Here is a 14,187-nt window from a genome sequence, read left to right as displayed (position 1 = left end):
TTCAGCTGGCAAACGGGACAGCTGGGGACTGGGTGCACTTGCTTGAAAAGCTGTAATTCCAGGGACTTGTTCCCTGACAAGGGATGAGGTGACTGCTGGGCTTTCTCTGCTTGGTGATCCCCCTTAGTCTCTGGACTACAGGGAGACTAGGAGGCCCAGCAGGTGATCGACAAGTAGCCATGGTAGTGCCAGGCCATGGGCAGTTATGCTCAACACACTCCTCACTGACAGGTGGAAACCCCAGCCCTACAAGGAAAGCACTTAGCTCTGATAGGCTCAGGGAGGCACTGGCAGGACTCAGTCCCTGTCAGAAGAGGCAGTTTGTGCACCCCGTCTTCAGCCAGGACCCAGTCTTCACGGCCTCCTTTATCTTGGGCTTTGCACAAATGCTTTGCCCCAGGTAAGCAGTTGAGAGGCACTCGGAAGGTACAGTTAGTTCTCCCAGGCCCCTGGGCTAGGTCTGTCCAGCATGCCTATGGTGACTGCTCACAGGCTATGGAGGTAGCTACAGTGAAGAAGCCATGGAGGAGAGCCAGGGCCAAGCGTCAGGATGCTGAGGGCAGGCATCAGAGCACCCCAACGCTAAGGCTCTGTAAAGCTGACTCAGGGGTGGAGGAGGGAAGTTGGCTCCTTGCTGAGGGGCAGTGAGTCTTCCTTACTGCGACAGGCCTGAGGCTAAATGTCAGGTCTGACTGGAGCCCACCACTGTGCCAACCACACCAAGAATCATACACACTAAACACAAGAATAACAAATATGTTTTTCTTTGCATGAGGAATTAAAAGATCAATGCAACTTCTTCCACATACTTTATCTCAAAAAACAAACACCCCAAAGTTGAATTGAGAAATCCTGTCATATTTGCCCTGAAAATCCTCAAACCAATTAAGGTAACAAAATGAGTATATAATACAAATCAAGGGCCTCTTGGTGGGAGGTGGATGGTAAGATAGCACAAAGTTTCTCTCAGTACCTTCCTCCTATTTCATTTCATTTTGTTTTTTTATTTGTGCCAGATGTGAGTGAGACTTAACAAGGTCCCTGTGACAAGTGTTCCCTTCCTGCCCTGGCCCTACTCCAGGGCTGGTGGCTGAGGCACTATGCACTGCCTGGGATAGGTCTGCAGGGACTCAGACAGGAGCGAATGCTTGCCACCTACAGTTGAGATCTGGTCTGTTGCCGTGCATCGTAATGTGAAATACTGGTCCCCAAGATCTGGTCGCCTCAGAGACAAGGAAAATCCTCACACACCAAGTGATGCTATGTAACCTTGCTCCTTAATTTAAAACTACTGGTTTTATAAAGATGCCTACAGCCTATGGCTGGGCAGAAGAGAGGTAAGCAGGGCTTCAGTTTCCAGGCTTGGGGTCTGAGGCAGGAAAGGAGAGAGACGTGGAAAAAGAGGAAGATACCATGGGGTAAGGGATCCTAAAAACTGGACATGAGGGCTGGCCAGTCAGAGTAAGAGAGGCCCAGGTGGAAATGCAAGTCATATCTCGGGGTTATTGATAGGAAAGTAGGCAAAATGATACAGATGGTTGGTATCTGCCAGGTTCTAGTGCTACTTAAGGCTTATTATAAATATAAAAGCTTGGTGTCTTTTATCTGGAAAATAAATAATCAGTGATAGGGCAGAATATCCACCCCCAACTGATATTAAATACTAACCACAACAACTCACCACCACTAATCTGGTCATCAATAGCACTTGCCACTGAGGGCTTCTGTAGCTTGGGCATCAGCAGTGTCCCACTAGGAGTTGGCTCATTCTTAGCACTACTTGTGTCTAAGGGGGCAACAGGCAAATGGCTATTTGGGGTCCCACAGCGAAGTGTCTAAGGCTTGGAGAGTGAAGATATGTCTTCAGCCTGGCACCCTAGTTTTCTCTTACCACTCAACCATGCCTCCCTAGCAGTCAGTCTTAGATGCTAATGGGGGTTCCACTGCATTGCCAGCCCCTCTGGTATGAGCTGCCCCTCCCCAGCAAAGTCCAGGAAGCTGCTCTCACCCCTGAGCCCCTTCTCTGGATATGGCTAAATAACAAAAGGATATCGCCCACACTGTACCAAGAAGTCCAGGGGGTTGCTAATCAAGGACATGATTGTTGCAGGGTTGGGGCTGATGGTGCACATAGATCCAGCCAGTTTCGCCCAGCTGCTTTTCACCTGGGTTACCTCTAAGAGTGTCAGGTCCTCTCCTTCTCAGCCTTTGCAGGTCAGTATGTACCAAGGTTGGTTGAATCCTCCAAATGCTGGCAGAATCACATGAGCTCTGTGCATGAGACTGCTTCAGCAGGTGGCCTACAAGGACAGCAGGGACCCTTGGGTCTGAGGACACTGCAGGCTGCTGACCCACCAGCCTCCAGCAGCGCTTCTCTATGGCTGTGTCATCTTTATTTCCAAGGAAGACTTGTCTCAGTGTCCACAAGGAAGCAAAATGGGACATGTGACAGCAGAGAGGGGACGTCTTAATAATGTCCAAGCTGTAATTACATTTCTTTGAGGACCAAGCAGGCAAGCTTCCTTTAGTTCATCTGCCTTAGATATCAAACACTATTAAGGAGATAATAAGGCCTCTCAATTAATGATTTGAGTGGTGAGTCTAATTTTTTCCTTAATGGCAGGATTAATTCACAGGCAAATGAGTGAGAGATGCTGGCAAAGTTCTGAACACTCAGCTGCCTTCCGGCTCAGCAGGGCACAGTTCTTCTGTTGCAGACTTGGGTGGCCCTTCTGATCACCTCAGCTGCCTAAGGAAAAGGGTCCTGGGGTCCAGGTGCCAACTTTGCCCCACATGAGAGTCCTTTTATAAGGGGAAATGGGGAGGAAAGTGTACCTGTCTGAGGAAACCACCCAGGTAAGGGCATGTAGACCTGCAAAGATACACAGGACCAGAACAAATGGAGCCGGCCAAGGCTGCTGCTGTGTGAGCGTGACGCATCAACAAAGCCCACAAATCCACAGGCAGAGACCATGTTCCAAGTGGCAGAGCTGGAGCTCTGCTGCCCTCTTGTCACCTGCCAGCCCCCAGACCAGGGCTCCAGATGGAGGTGCACAGACCACAGCGCGGCACTGTACAAAGGGCCTGTCATGCTCTAGGGGAGCTGTCCCTAAGCTCCTCCATACAGCCACCATCCCTTTCCAAGGAAGACTGCCCCTCAGCTATCTACATAGGCACAGACATTCCCCAAGGAGGACTGATCCTCCAAATGCTACATAATTGCCCAGTCTACATAACTGTAGGAGGAGCAGAAAGGCCCTGCTGCTAGGGAGGTGGCCGCTTCCACATAAACTTTGGTAAACAGGGAGTGTGGCTGTGCAGTGGCAGAGCCAGCTTGACCTGAAGGCTAAACTGAATCCTATCTGAGAGCCTAGAGATTGGTGACGCAATGACAGACAATTGGAAACTGCCACTTAGAGGACACGCTTACTTGGGACCAATGGGACTTGGGTGGAGGACACGCTCTGAGAATTAAGAAATGAGCTTGCTGCTGCATTCTCACCTGCTTCCAGAGTCTGAGCCATTGATTCCCCTTCTTACCCACTGTCCCCAAGAGGACGCCAGGCAGGGCTGAGGACTGCCTCAGAGCAACACATAACCATAGCCCCTTCCCAAAGAGGGCTGTCCCTTAAGCTACTCCACACAGTCACAGTCACTTCCCAAGGAGGACTGTCCTATGTCACACCCAACAACCACAATCACTCCCTGAGTTTTTTAGTTCTATTATGGAGTTGAATTTTCAACCAGATCCTAAATATATTATCAGTGACAGACAACACACAGGACAATGGCCCCATGAAATTATACCATCCAGTGATGTCATAACCATCTCAGCTTGTACAACCACACAGTGTGAGGATTACACACCGATGGAATCACCTCTTGATGGTATTAAATGTTCATTATCACTAAGCAATGCATTCTGGTAACTGGCATTTCAGAAGTACCTGAAAATAGAGGTTAAAACCAGGATCCACAGTCAACTTGTCACTTACGTGGCACAGCCCTTGGCATCACAGCAAGCATAGATTCTGGAACCTCTGCATGGCCAGGTAATAGCTGGTATGGCTGTTGTCCCTTGGGGAACCATTCTTATTCAAACCACCATATTCTACTTCATGGTCCCTATAGACTTGTAGCCACATCATTAAGCAAAAATGCATTCAGTCTAACTTCAAAAGTCCCCATAGACTTTCAATCTCAAGACTGCTTCAAAGTCTAAAGTCTCTGCCAAGACTTAAAGCATTTTCTTAACTGTAACCCCTATAAGACCAAAATCAGAATGTAGATTGCAAACTTCCAACATATAATGGCATAGAATATATATTATCATTCCAATAGGGAGGATATGAAGCACAATGAAGAAACACTGGACCAAAGCAAAACCGAAAGCTAGCAAGACAAACATTCTGCATCTCCATGTCTAATGCCAAAGTGCTCTTCAGATCACCAACTCTTTCAGCTCTGTTGACTGCAACACATTCTCTCTCTTGGACTGGTTCTACATCCTGTTAGCAATTCTCCTTGGCAGGAGTCTCACAGCTCTAGCATATCCAACATCTTGGGATCTCCGACACAATCCAGGCTTGACCTTCACAGCTTCAGGTAATGGACTCTCTGGGCGTCCATGAAGGGACACCTGTGACATACACCTGGCCTCAGGGGCTTTCCTTAGCTGTGGAAGAAGATTCTACAACCCTTTTCTTGTATCTTTGACTCTAAATCCAGAGCGATGAAGCCAAGACAAGGCAGAAGCTGCCATGTTCTGCTGCTTGCTGGGGTTGGTGCTTGGCCCTCTTTCAGTTAAATGTGCACCAGCTTTCAGTTGTAGATGGATCCCTTCCCTGCTTAAGCTTTCCTTTAATCCCTTTACATAAGTTGGAAGCTTAGCTGGGCTGGGTCTTGCCCTGAGGTCATCACTGCTTTTATTTTGTTTCGCACCAGGATTTTGAGTTTTTATCTCCTTGAGCATAGGACCTGGCTCCAGCATCACCTTTCATGGTGCTACTTTTCTCCTCACTCTGCACATTTTGTATTTTTCCCTGCCCCACTAGTAACTTCACATTGGAGATCTGTATAACAGTGGCTACTAATAACCACATGACAACGTCAATACTAGGTTGTCTCGAAGTCTCCTCTGCCAATGCCATTAATTCAAAATACTTCAGATATATTTTTTGGGACAAGGACAAAAACACTCATTTTCTTTGCTGAAGTACCAAAAGAATGGTCTCTAACCACTTACTATCTAACCATTTTTCTAGTCCAAACTCTCAAAGTCTTCTATATTCCTCCAACAAACAGCACAGTCTGGCCTTCCAAAGCAAAACCTCATTCCTTGGCACCACTTGTCTGTTGCTCTGAGGAGACACTATGACTTAGGCAACTCTTATAAAAGGAAACATTTAACTGGGGGTTTGCTTACAGTTTCAGAGCTTGGCCCATTATCATCACGGAGGGGAACATGGCAGCATTCAGACAGGCAATAGCTGAATAGCTTTATATGCTGATTCATAGGCAGAGAAAGAACTTGGGTTGGGCATGGGCTTCTTCCAACAAAGCCACACATTCTACTCCTATAAAAGAGTTGCACTCTCTGGTGACTAGGTGTTCAAATATATGAGCCTGTGGGGGCCATTCTTATTCAAAGCACCATATCACTGTACCAAAGTCCTACCCGAAGGAACTAAAACACAGCCAAACTCCATGGTGAAGATGTTTTCTCTAAGAACAAGGTAATGTACCTAGTCTTGCATGGTTATACAGAAGGGATAGTGTAACACAGTTTCTGATCCTGGAGCAGAGTTAGCAGGGTGCAGGCCTCTACCAGTGTTGATGATTGCTAGGGTTGCTAGGCATGAGGCTTGTTTGTATAATTAATTTTATGTTGTTCCTTCAGAAGATGTTCTCTCTGCCAATAACTTCATGATAATTACAAGCAGCACAGCCTGGAAGGCAAGAGTGTGTTTAATGTACTTAGCATAATTGTAAATTCTGTGACCTTCAGGATAGTCCTTAAGGCTGTGGAAAAGAACTCTGAAAACATGAGTTCAAGAATGTATAATTTCTCAATTATGTACAATATATAGATGAAATATGAATTATATGAGTGGCTAAAAGAACAGTGGCAGCTGTACTATGAGCTAGCGTATCAGAAAATACTAAGGAAGGAGATAAAGAAAATTGGAGAGTAGTAATCAAAAGGCAAGACTCTACCCAGCTAAGTTTATTGTTTGTGCTTACAAAGGCAGGCAGATTCCTGAGTTCAAGGTCAGCCTGGGACAGAACAAATTTAGGTCCAGGTGTGGTGGAAATTGTAATCTCAGGACAGGGTCCCACCCAGCTAGCTTATAGTCTCTGCTTATAAAGACAGGCAGATCTCTGAAATCATTTGCCATGCCCCCCCACCCTGTGGGTTTTTTTTTTTTTAATGTACTTGCTATCTTCTTCTAACAATCAAAGAGCTAAGGTCATGGGATAAACAAAAGGGAACTCTGCTAAAGAAGAGAGAGCTACCCAGAGAGAACTGCTTGGAGAGTGAACACAGCCCTTTCAGAATTTTTCTTGCAGCTTTTCTGACTTTGGTCAGAAAACCCATGAGCTATCCAGAAAGCTTTTAGAAATTTTTTCTAGCAAGAGAGCTGTCTCGAGCAGAAAGCTATCTCTAGCAGAAAGCTAACTCAAGCAGACTAAAGAGCCAAGAGCTATCTATAGAAAGCCATCCAGGGAGCCATTTTGAGCAGACTACGGAGCTGTCATTTTGCACCCCGTCATTTGACTTCAAGTCATTTCTTTCACTACTCCCAACCACTCCTCCCTTAGGAACCCCTCTCCAAGCTTAAGATGGTCCTTAGCAGTAATGTTTTTCTAATTTAGTAGTGAGTAGTTTAAAACTGGCTATGATGCTAAGCTCTTGTGCACACATAGAATTGAAGTGACCAATTCTAACCTACAATTTATGTTCAAGCTCCATCCATTTTATGAATGTACACTAGAATTCACAGGGTACTGTAGTTTATAAATATCACCTAAGCATGCGAAATCTACTTCTTATATTTGCTATTTTCAAGTCTCAATATCCTAAAGCTGTACCAACTACCTTGTCATACACTTACATGCAGGTTGGGTTGAAATCTCTACCTGGACTGACATCTACCATGAAGACATCAAGGCCTTGGATCAAAGTGAAATGCACCCAGAATCTGGATCTGCTGGTGATGTGCTATGTTGAGGCTAAGCATCTCTACATTCTGGGTACTTACCACCTTGTTAAATAGCAATGTAATGATGGAGTGGAGATACATACATCCCATGTGCTGTCCATGGGAAAAAAGTGGAGATACTTCATGTCTAACTGTAACACTCCACCCTGGCACCTAAAAAGGTTCACATGCATTTCAAACTAAAAGGTGCATTGAGTCCATAGCCAGGAATCCTCAATGGTTCAAGTTCAGCTCAAGAACCCAGGTGAAATTTTCTCTGAGACTCACAGTGAATTCTTAGCTAAGCTGTTTCAACATGACAATCTGTAACTCAAACACACAATGGCCCAGAGGAAATACTCTCATTCCAAAAGCAAGGAACAGGGCAGAGAAGGAAGAAAAAGAAGAGGGCTGAAACCTAGCAGTGTAAGCAAACCCTGCACATTCAGGGTCACAGTGGCATGTAAAAGCTCCAAAGAGCCTGGAAGCGCCACACCAGCTCTGCCGGTCATAGAGCAATGGCTTCTCTCCTTGGATGGCTCTTGTCACTGAAGCTTTCCATGGCAGACACTCCATACCCCTGGCATCTCCAGTTTCCTTGGGTCTTCACTGCATCTAACAGCTTCAGTATCACAGCTTCATGTGCTGCCCTCTGGTGTGGGGAATGCTACTGCTACATTTTACCTGGACTTCCAATATTTCATTTAAAACCTGGGCGAAGGCCTCCACCTGCATTCGCCATAGCTAAAAAGTCAGCAGCACATGGGGCAGTGATTTCAAGCAGCAGCCAGGGCTCCTCAGACCCTGCAATAGCCTATACATCAAGACTTCCCAGAATAATGAATCTCTATAGGTGGCCCCTTGTGCACAGCCTGCCTGGGTGGGACATCCTTCTCAAAGGAAAGTCTTTTTAATGTATTAATACTTTTATACTCTTTAGTGCCATAGGAGGAATACTGCCATTCCTGAGATGCCCTGGAGGCAGATTTTCTACTGTCCTGGTGCAAAGTCCTTGGTTTCTTTCTGATGTTACTAATCCCTTTAGGCAGCAGGTTTCTCAGTCTTGACTTTACATGCACTTCTCTTCTAGACAAGTTACAAGGTTTTACTCACCCTTCTCTGTTTTAACCATCTTAAATGCAAACCTGGAAGCAGCCAGCAATGCCAACGCCAAAGCCTGGAGGCTTTGTGGTCTTGAATTTTTTTTCCAAGTTCAGCTTTATGTAAAGTCTCCAGGCATGGATAAAATATAGACAAGTCCCCCTCCACAGTACAACACAAATGGCTTCTGGTTCACTTCCCAACAGAGTCCTCCTTCCCGTCAGAAGCCTATGAGCAGTCTTTACTCTCCATATTCCTAGCCACATTGTGGGTTCTAAACTCCCTCGAGAACCACCCACTAAGTTCTGCCTAGACCTGTGGTTCTCAAGTTTCCTAATGCTGTGCCTTTAAACCTCATATTATGGTGACCCCAACCATAGAATTTTTTTCATTGCTATATCATAACTGTAATTTTCTACTATTATGAATTATAATAAATGACTAAGGAGACCCCTGTGAAAGGGTTGAGAACCACTGGCTTAGAGCCTACCTCTCCAGACTTCTTCAATGCCCTCCTGTAAACCAGTTACACGGTCAAGTAATCATGGCAATGACCACTTGTAACGATTGACCATGGCAACCAGCTTTTTATTCCCATGATGCCAGAGAAAACTAACAGGGTACAAAGGCATATTTGGCCTGATGAGCTGACTCCATGGTTCTCAGAACTGAGACAAAGCAGAAAAATCATGGTGGGAGGGCATGGTGGGTAGAATTGTCTAAATCATGGGGGTCAGGAAGCAGTTCAGAGGAAAAAGCCAGGGACTAACACACTCTTCAAAGCCATGTTCTCAATGACCCACATCCTCTAACTAGGCTCTACCTCCTGGTCTCCACCACCTCCTAGCAATACCAACCTATTACAAACCCATCAATTGCTAACCTCATTGATTAGATCAGAGCCCTGAGTCACTTCTCACTGACTCACTCCACCAGCTGGGATCAAGCCTTTAAAACAGAATTTGGGGGATTCTTTATGTGCAAACAACTACAACAGCTGAGGTAAAGCAGAAGACAGGTGAGGGGCAGCTCGTGCCCTGCATGGTCAGGCAGCATGCTGTAGGGCCACTGTGCTGGGAAGGCTGGGCTTTATTTGGACAGGTTAGAACCACAACACTGTCACTGATGCCCAGAAGATATCTTTCCCACTGTATGAGTAAAAATGTACTTGGTTCTTTTTATTTATTTTTGCTTGTAAATGAATTAAATTCCTTATGTTTTAATTGAGATTATAATCTAATTACATTTCTCCCTTCCCTTTCCTTTTCTCCAAACTGCCCCATATGCCCTTCCTCACTCTCCAAATTCATGGCCTCTTGTTAGTAAATTGTTCTTGTAATAGCACTACTGTCTTCAGCCACTACATGTTTCTTAGCCCAATTTTTCATGTATGTGACACAGAAGTCTGGCACAGAGAGTGGTGTGGTCAGTGGATACTCCAGGAAACTGCTCACTGCATTCTGGCAGGCAGAAGGCAGAGCAGGAACAGAGGAGCCAGCTCCTGTAGAATGTAGGGAGATGACATCACATAAGGGTGGCATGTGGAAGCAGCAGGGTAGGGAGGAAACTGAGGATGAATTTGATGCAAGAGAGAGTAACTCTAGACTTGGAAACCTAGGCCATTACCCCACCCGCATTGCCCATCGCCTAGGTCCCTCTGCTGAGCCCTGCTTATAAACCTAAGGAAACACCGCCCTGCAGTGGTCCACTCTAGCTACCTCCTGGGGAACAAGCATACTCTGAAGGTCCTGGGATCCTCTTCATCAAGCCCAATGAGGTTAAATGGTTTACATTTACAGACTTCAAACTTTTTGTGCTAGTTACATGAAGCTATAACACACTATCATTGAAACACCCAGTGACAGGACTTAGCAGCATGTCTATAAGAGGGCAGGATAGACCTGTAAGCAGGTATGGGAGATGAGAGCCCAGCCTCTTCGGACACAGGCATATCATACATGGATGATCTTTAGGGTTATCTGGCTATGTTCACACTTCTTTACCTACTATACCTAACTCGGCAAGCCCTGAGCTTTCCCAATGTGCTTTGGAGGTGTGCCAACATCTGACCACCTTGAACAAACACCTCATGTTTCAGGTGTCTGTGTTGACCATTATCCCAGCCCTGATCAGGCATACACGTGAAGTTGTAGCTGCTCATTCCCCAAAGAAGGTAAACTTTAACACTGACAGAGCTGACTGTAGGTGTGTCTGAGCACAGCCACGGGACTCAAACTGATTGTCTACAGCCAAGACTTCCATTTCTTTCTCTGAGAATTGCCTGTGGGTTCATGTCTTAAAGGGGAAGCGACTACATTAAGTCTGAACTAACACAGCCCTCATACCTCTCCAAGGTAGGTGACTACTGAGGGGGCACATGAAGCCTCTGCCATGAAGGTCGGGGAGGGGGGGGGAGGGGCAGGGGTGGAAACTCGGGGACTGGGAAGGGGACAGGCAACTCCTTTTTCCACCAGCCACTATCTTCTTGTACAAGTGAGAAACTGAGGGCTGTAGGGTGTTGGGAAGGTTGGGGAGGTAACTCAGGGCAAAGGTGAAGACTAGATGTCCCTGAAGGAAGGGTTACCAGGTACTTCCATGAAGGTAAATGACTCAGCCATCCCTGCCTATGGGTAGCCCACACTCTAAGTAGCACCCATGGCTCTAGAGAACACACAGCCACAGCCACAGCCACTTACGACATTTGGCTCAAGAACCCTGAAACAGAGGTTCCCCCTTCCCATATGCAAGCATGCATCCTCCTTTAAGAACACAGAAGGAGAGAGGTAGCCTCATGGGAAAGTCAGATGTCCCCCAAAGTCATAATAACTAAATAGCTAAAGCACAGGGGCCATTGTGCCAATGGAAATCATCTTTCTTTATGACTATTTCAGCAAGACTTTCCCATTTGTAAAGAGAGAGGGTTTGCTTTTTCACATTGAGAAGGAAAAGAACAGCCACATTTTTCATACCTTGTTTCCTAAGAAATACTAAGGGCATGTATGCATGCTTGTAGATACATGTCTCCATGTGTATGCATGCTTGTGTGTGTGTGTGTGTGTGTGTGTGTGTGTGTGTTTTCATATTTGTGAAAAAGCTGCAGGATGAGCCCCTCCTTCTCAGACATAGCAGAACCCCCTCTGTGCTGCTTCTTTTTCTGAGGACCTACTAGATAGGCTGGAAAGAGGCACCCCCCTGCATCAGCACTGCCACTCTCCTGGGCAGCAAGCCCCAGGGTATGGCTTCCTAGCGCTGCTCCAGAGCTGTGCTTGGCACTGCTCTTGGATGGCATACACTCCCAAAGCTAGTGTGCCACAAGTTAGGGCTGTGGTACAGACCTCCATGGAACATCAGGCCGTCCTTGCAAGTCACACAGCGCGGCAGCAAGGAGGGTGCTCTTGGGGTGTGGCTTGCACTTTCCTTGCTTGGCTGAGCCACAGGAAAGCAGCGCTCATTACTTCTCTCAGACTTAAGGACTGTACAGCACCGGGAGCCTTTCCCACAATCTGCTCCTTTCATCTTCTCTCACGCCTCATCTTCAGCCTTTAATCACTTCTCCTGATAAGAAAGTTGCTATTCAACTTTGTAGCCCACAGGATACTCCGCTCAGAAATGGCTCAGATCTTCAGTGCCTGCCGCTATTACCATAATGAGCAGTAGGGCTTAATAAGGAGGGCACATCTTCTGAGGTCTGAAAGAAAATTACTGCCCATATTTGAATGTGCAGGCCAGGAAACAAACACTTTACTATGGCACGGGCACACAGACAAGGAAGGATATGACACGAGACACTCAGTCTGCCTGTTCCCATGCAAACTGTGTCCCACAACACGAGTTTGGGATGGCAGGCTTCTGTGCAGCAGCTATCCTCAAAGAACAAGGAGCTGGGAGCTGACCCTGAAGGCAGCAGGCCTTAGAGCTGCGAAGACTGTCTGAGGCTGAGTCCCCAGGGGAGCTAGACAATTCAGGCACAAATTTCTGTCCCCCCTCCCAATACCTAAGTCTCCCCTCTCTCCCTGAACACAAACACTTCTAGCCCTCTACTACAGCTAAGGCTTGGGCTGGCCCTTCTTTCCAGCAGGCCTGTGGCCACCCTGACTTTGCCCAGTTGGGAATCCTGCAGTTGCAGGCTGTTCTGCTCTATACCGGAACTTAACCTGTCCTCCCAATTGCCTGGTGGCCTGAACCACCAGCCCATGTCTCCACACCGATTCCTCTCAGACACTCTCACCTGACCCCAAACCCATCTCTCTCTGCCATCCCAAGGGGCCAAGCAGTCTGCACCCTCAGCCTGTGGCCACTGCTCCCCCGCTTCTGGGCCCAGCTATTCTGGATATCCCTCTGCCTCTCTCAACACAGCTCCTACCCAGCTGGGTTACCAGCCACACTGCAGGCCTGCAGGCCTCTGCTCAGAGCTCCCACCTCTACCCCTGCTCTACTGCAGGCTGTGCCCAGAGCCTCTCCTGGACATGCTGCCTCTCAGCACGCCGACCCTCTCATCTGGGAGACACAGCAGTATCCGCCTCCCACCTTTGCTGCTCTGTCATCTGTCTTGCATGGCCCCAGACCCTGGGGATGAGCCCTCAGTGAGCAAGAGTAGACAGAGAACTAGAGAAGACTCCGTGGGGCAAGCCTGGGGTGAGCAAGGTCTGCTGTACACGTAGCCCACACACTCAGACTCAGTGTGCTGACTGTGGCCTGCCCACCCCACGTACTTAGATGTGTGCCTGTGTGCTACCCAACTCGGGGAGGACTGCTGTCTACCACTTCCCCAAATGCACCTCCTAAATATCAATGTCATAACTGACCCATCTCACTGTTAGTCCACTGGCCCTACTGCAGGCCAGGGTCCACCTGCCAGTCAGGTCTCTCCTCGTATGTGGTCTAGGAATCTGTCCTCTCTCTGCAAGGATGTCTGAGGCCAGGAAGGATCCGTAAATCATCTGGTACAAGGGCAGAAAGTATAGGCAGTATCCCTCATGCATTTCACCATATATCATTAGGACATGGCAGGCCAGGGCCTGGGCCCAGGCCCCAAGGTCCTGTTCAAGAAATTAAAGCAGCTAAAATACACCAAGTCACCACAGGAGCCGAACAACAACACATTCCCATTATAGCACATAAGCCCCATATCACACAACACACTATAGCACACAAGCCCCACACAACACACTCACACTACAACGCAGGGCCTACCTACTACTCTGCACCACAGACACCCCTACACCTCACTGTGTAGCAACCTGCCAGAGCAAAGAAGAAATAATTCATTTCAAAGATCCCTTTTCTATCGACCAATTTTGTCTTTAAAATGTCTGGAAATGAAGAAGATAATCTTTAGTTTGGCATTTTGTGACATGTGCTGCTTTAAGGGTACATTGAGAGGAAAATGCATGCTGCCTCAAGTCCACTAGATAGCCCAGGAGGCAGGACAGGGCATCGATCTGCGGACCATGACAGTGGTATCCATCCAGAGAGATGCTCTAAGGCCTTGCCAGTGAGGCCATGCAGATGCAGGCATGCCAGGACCAATGCCATCCACCCTGCCATCTCCAAGTAGTCTTTCCAGGTTTGCTCCCAGCCCTAGATGGGAAGCTGCAGTTCAAGGGCTCGAGAGAAACAGACGGGCAGGCACAGGGCACAGTGGCTGGAGGGACTGGGTCCTATGTGTGGCTCAAGTACAAGTGCATGGACTCCTCAAGAGAGGGAGGAAAAACACACTAGCGAACACTTAGAACTGACAGGAAGAAAAGAAGATGGAGGCACCCATCTCGGCACTCTGACGTCAGAATGAGCTGACATCAGAAGCAAGCACCTGCACATGGCCAGCAGCACTCTGGGAACAGCAACCAGAAGCAGGGGTGCAAGAGTCCTCAGATGAGATAAG

General features: G+C 47.4%; 1 protein-coding gene and 1 non-coding gene across 2 annotated transcripts in view; one reads left to right on the top strand and one right to left on the bottom strand.

The window, feature by feature from the left end:
* Positions 1-14,187, bottom strand: part of Tbc1d22a (TBC1 domain family member 22A) — a 290,169-nt gene that overhangs the window by 24,609 nt on the left and 251,373 nt on the right. The window lies entirely within an intron of this gene.
* Positions 6,536-6,598, top strand: LOC127668312 (U7 small nuclear RNA). Its single transcript, XR_007974081.1, has one exon. It is a non-coding gene; the product is annotated as a U7 small nuclear RNA (small nuclear RNA).

Source organism: Apodemus sylvaticus, chromosome 17 (assembly GCF_947179515.1).
Source record: "Apodemus sylvaticus chromosome 17, mApoSyl1.1, whole genome shotgun sequence".
NCBI classification, from domain to species: domain Eukaryota; kingdom Metazoa; phylum Chordata; class Mammalia; order Rodentia; family Muridae; genus Apodemus; species Apodemus sylvaticus.
Note: the sequence above shows the minus strand (reverse complement) of the source record. Positions and strands in the feature narration are given on the sequence as shown.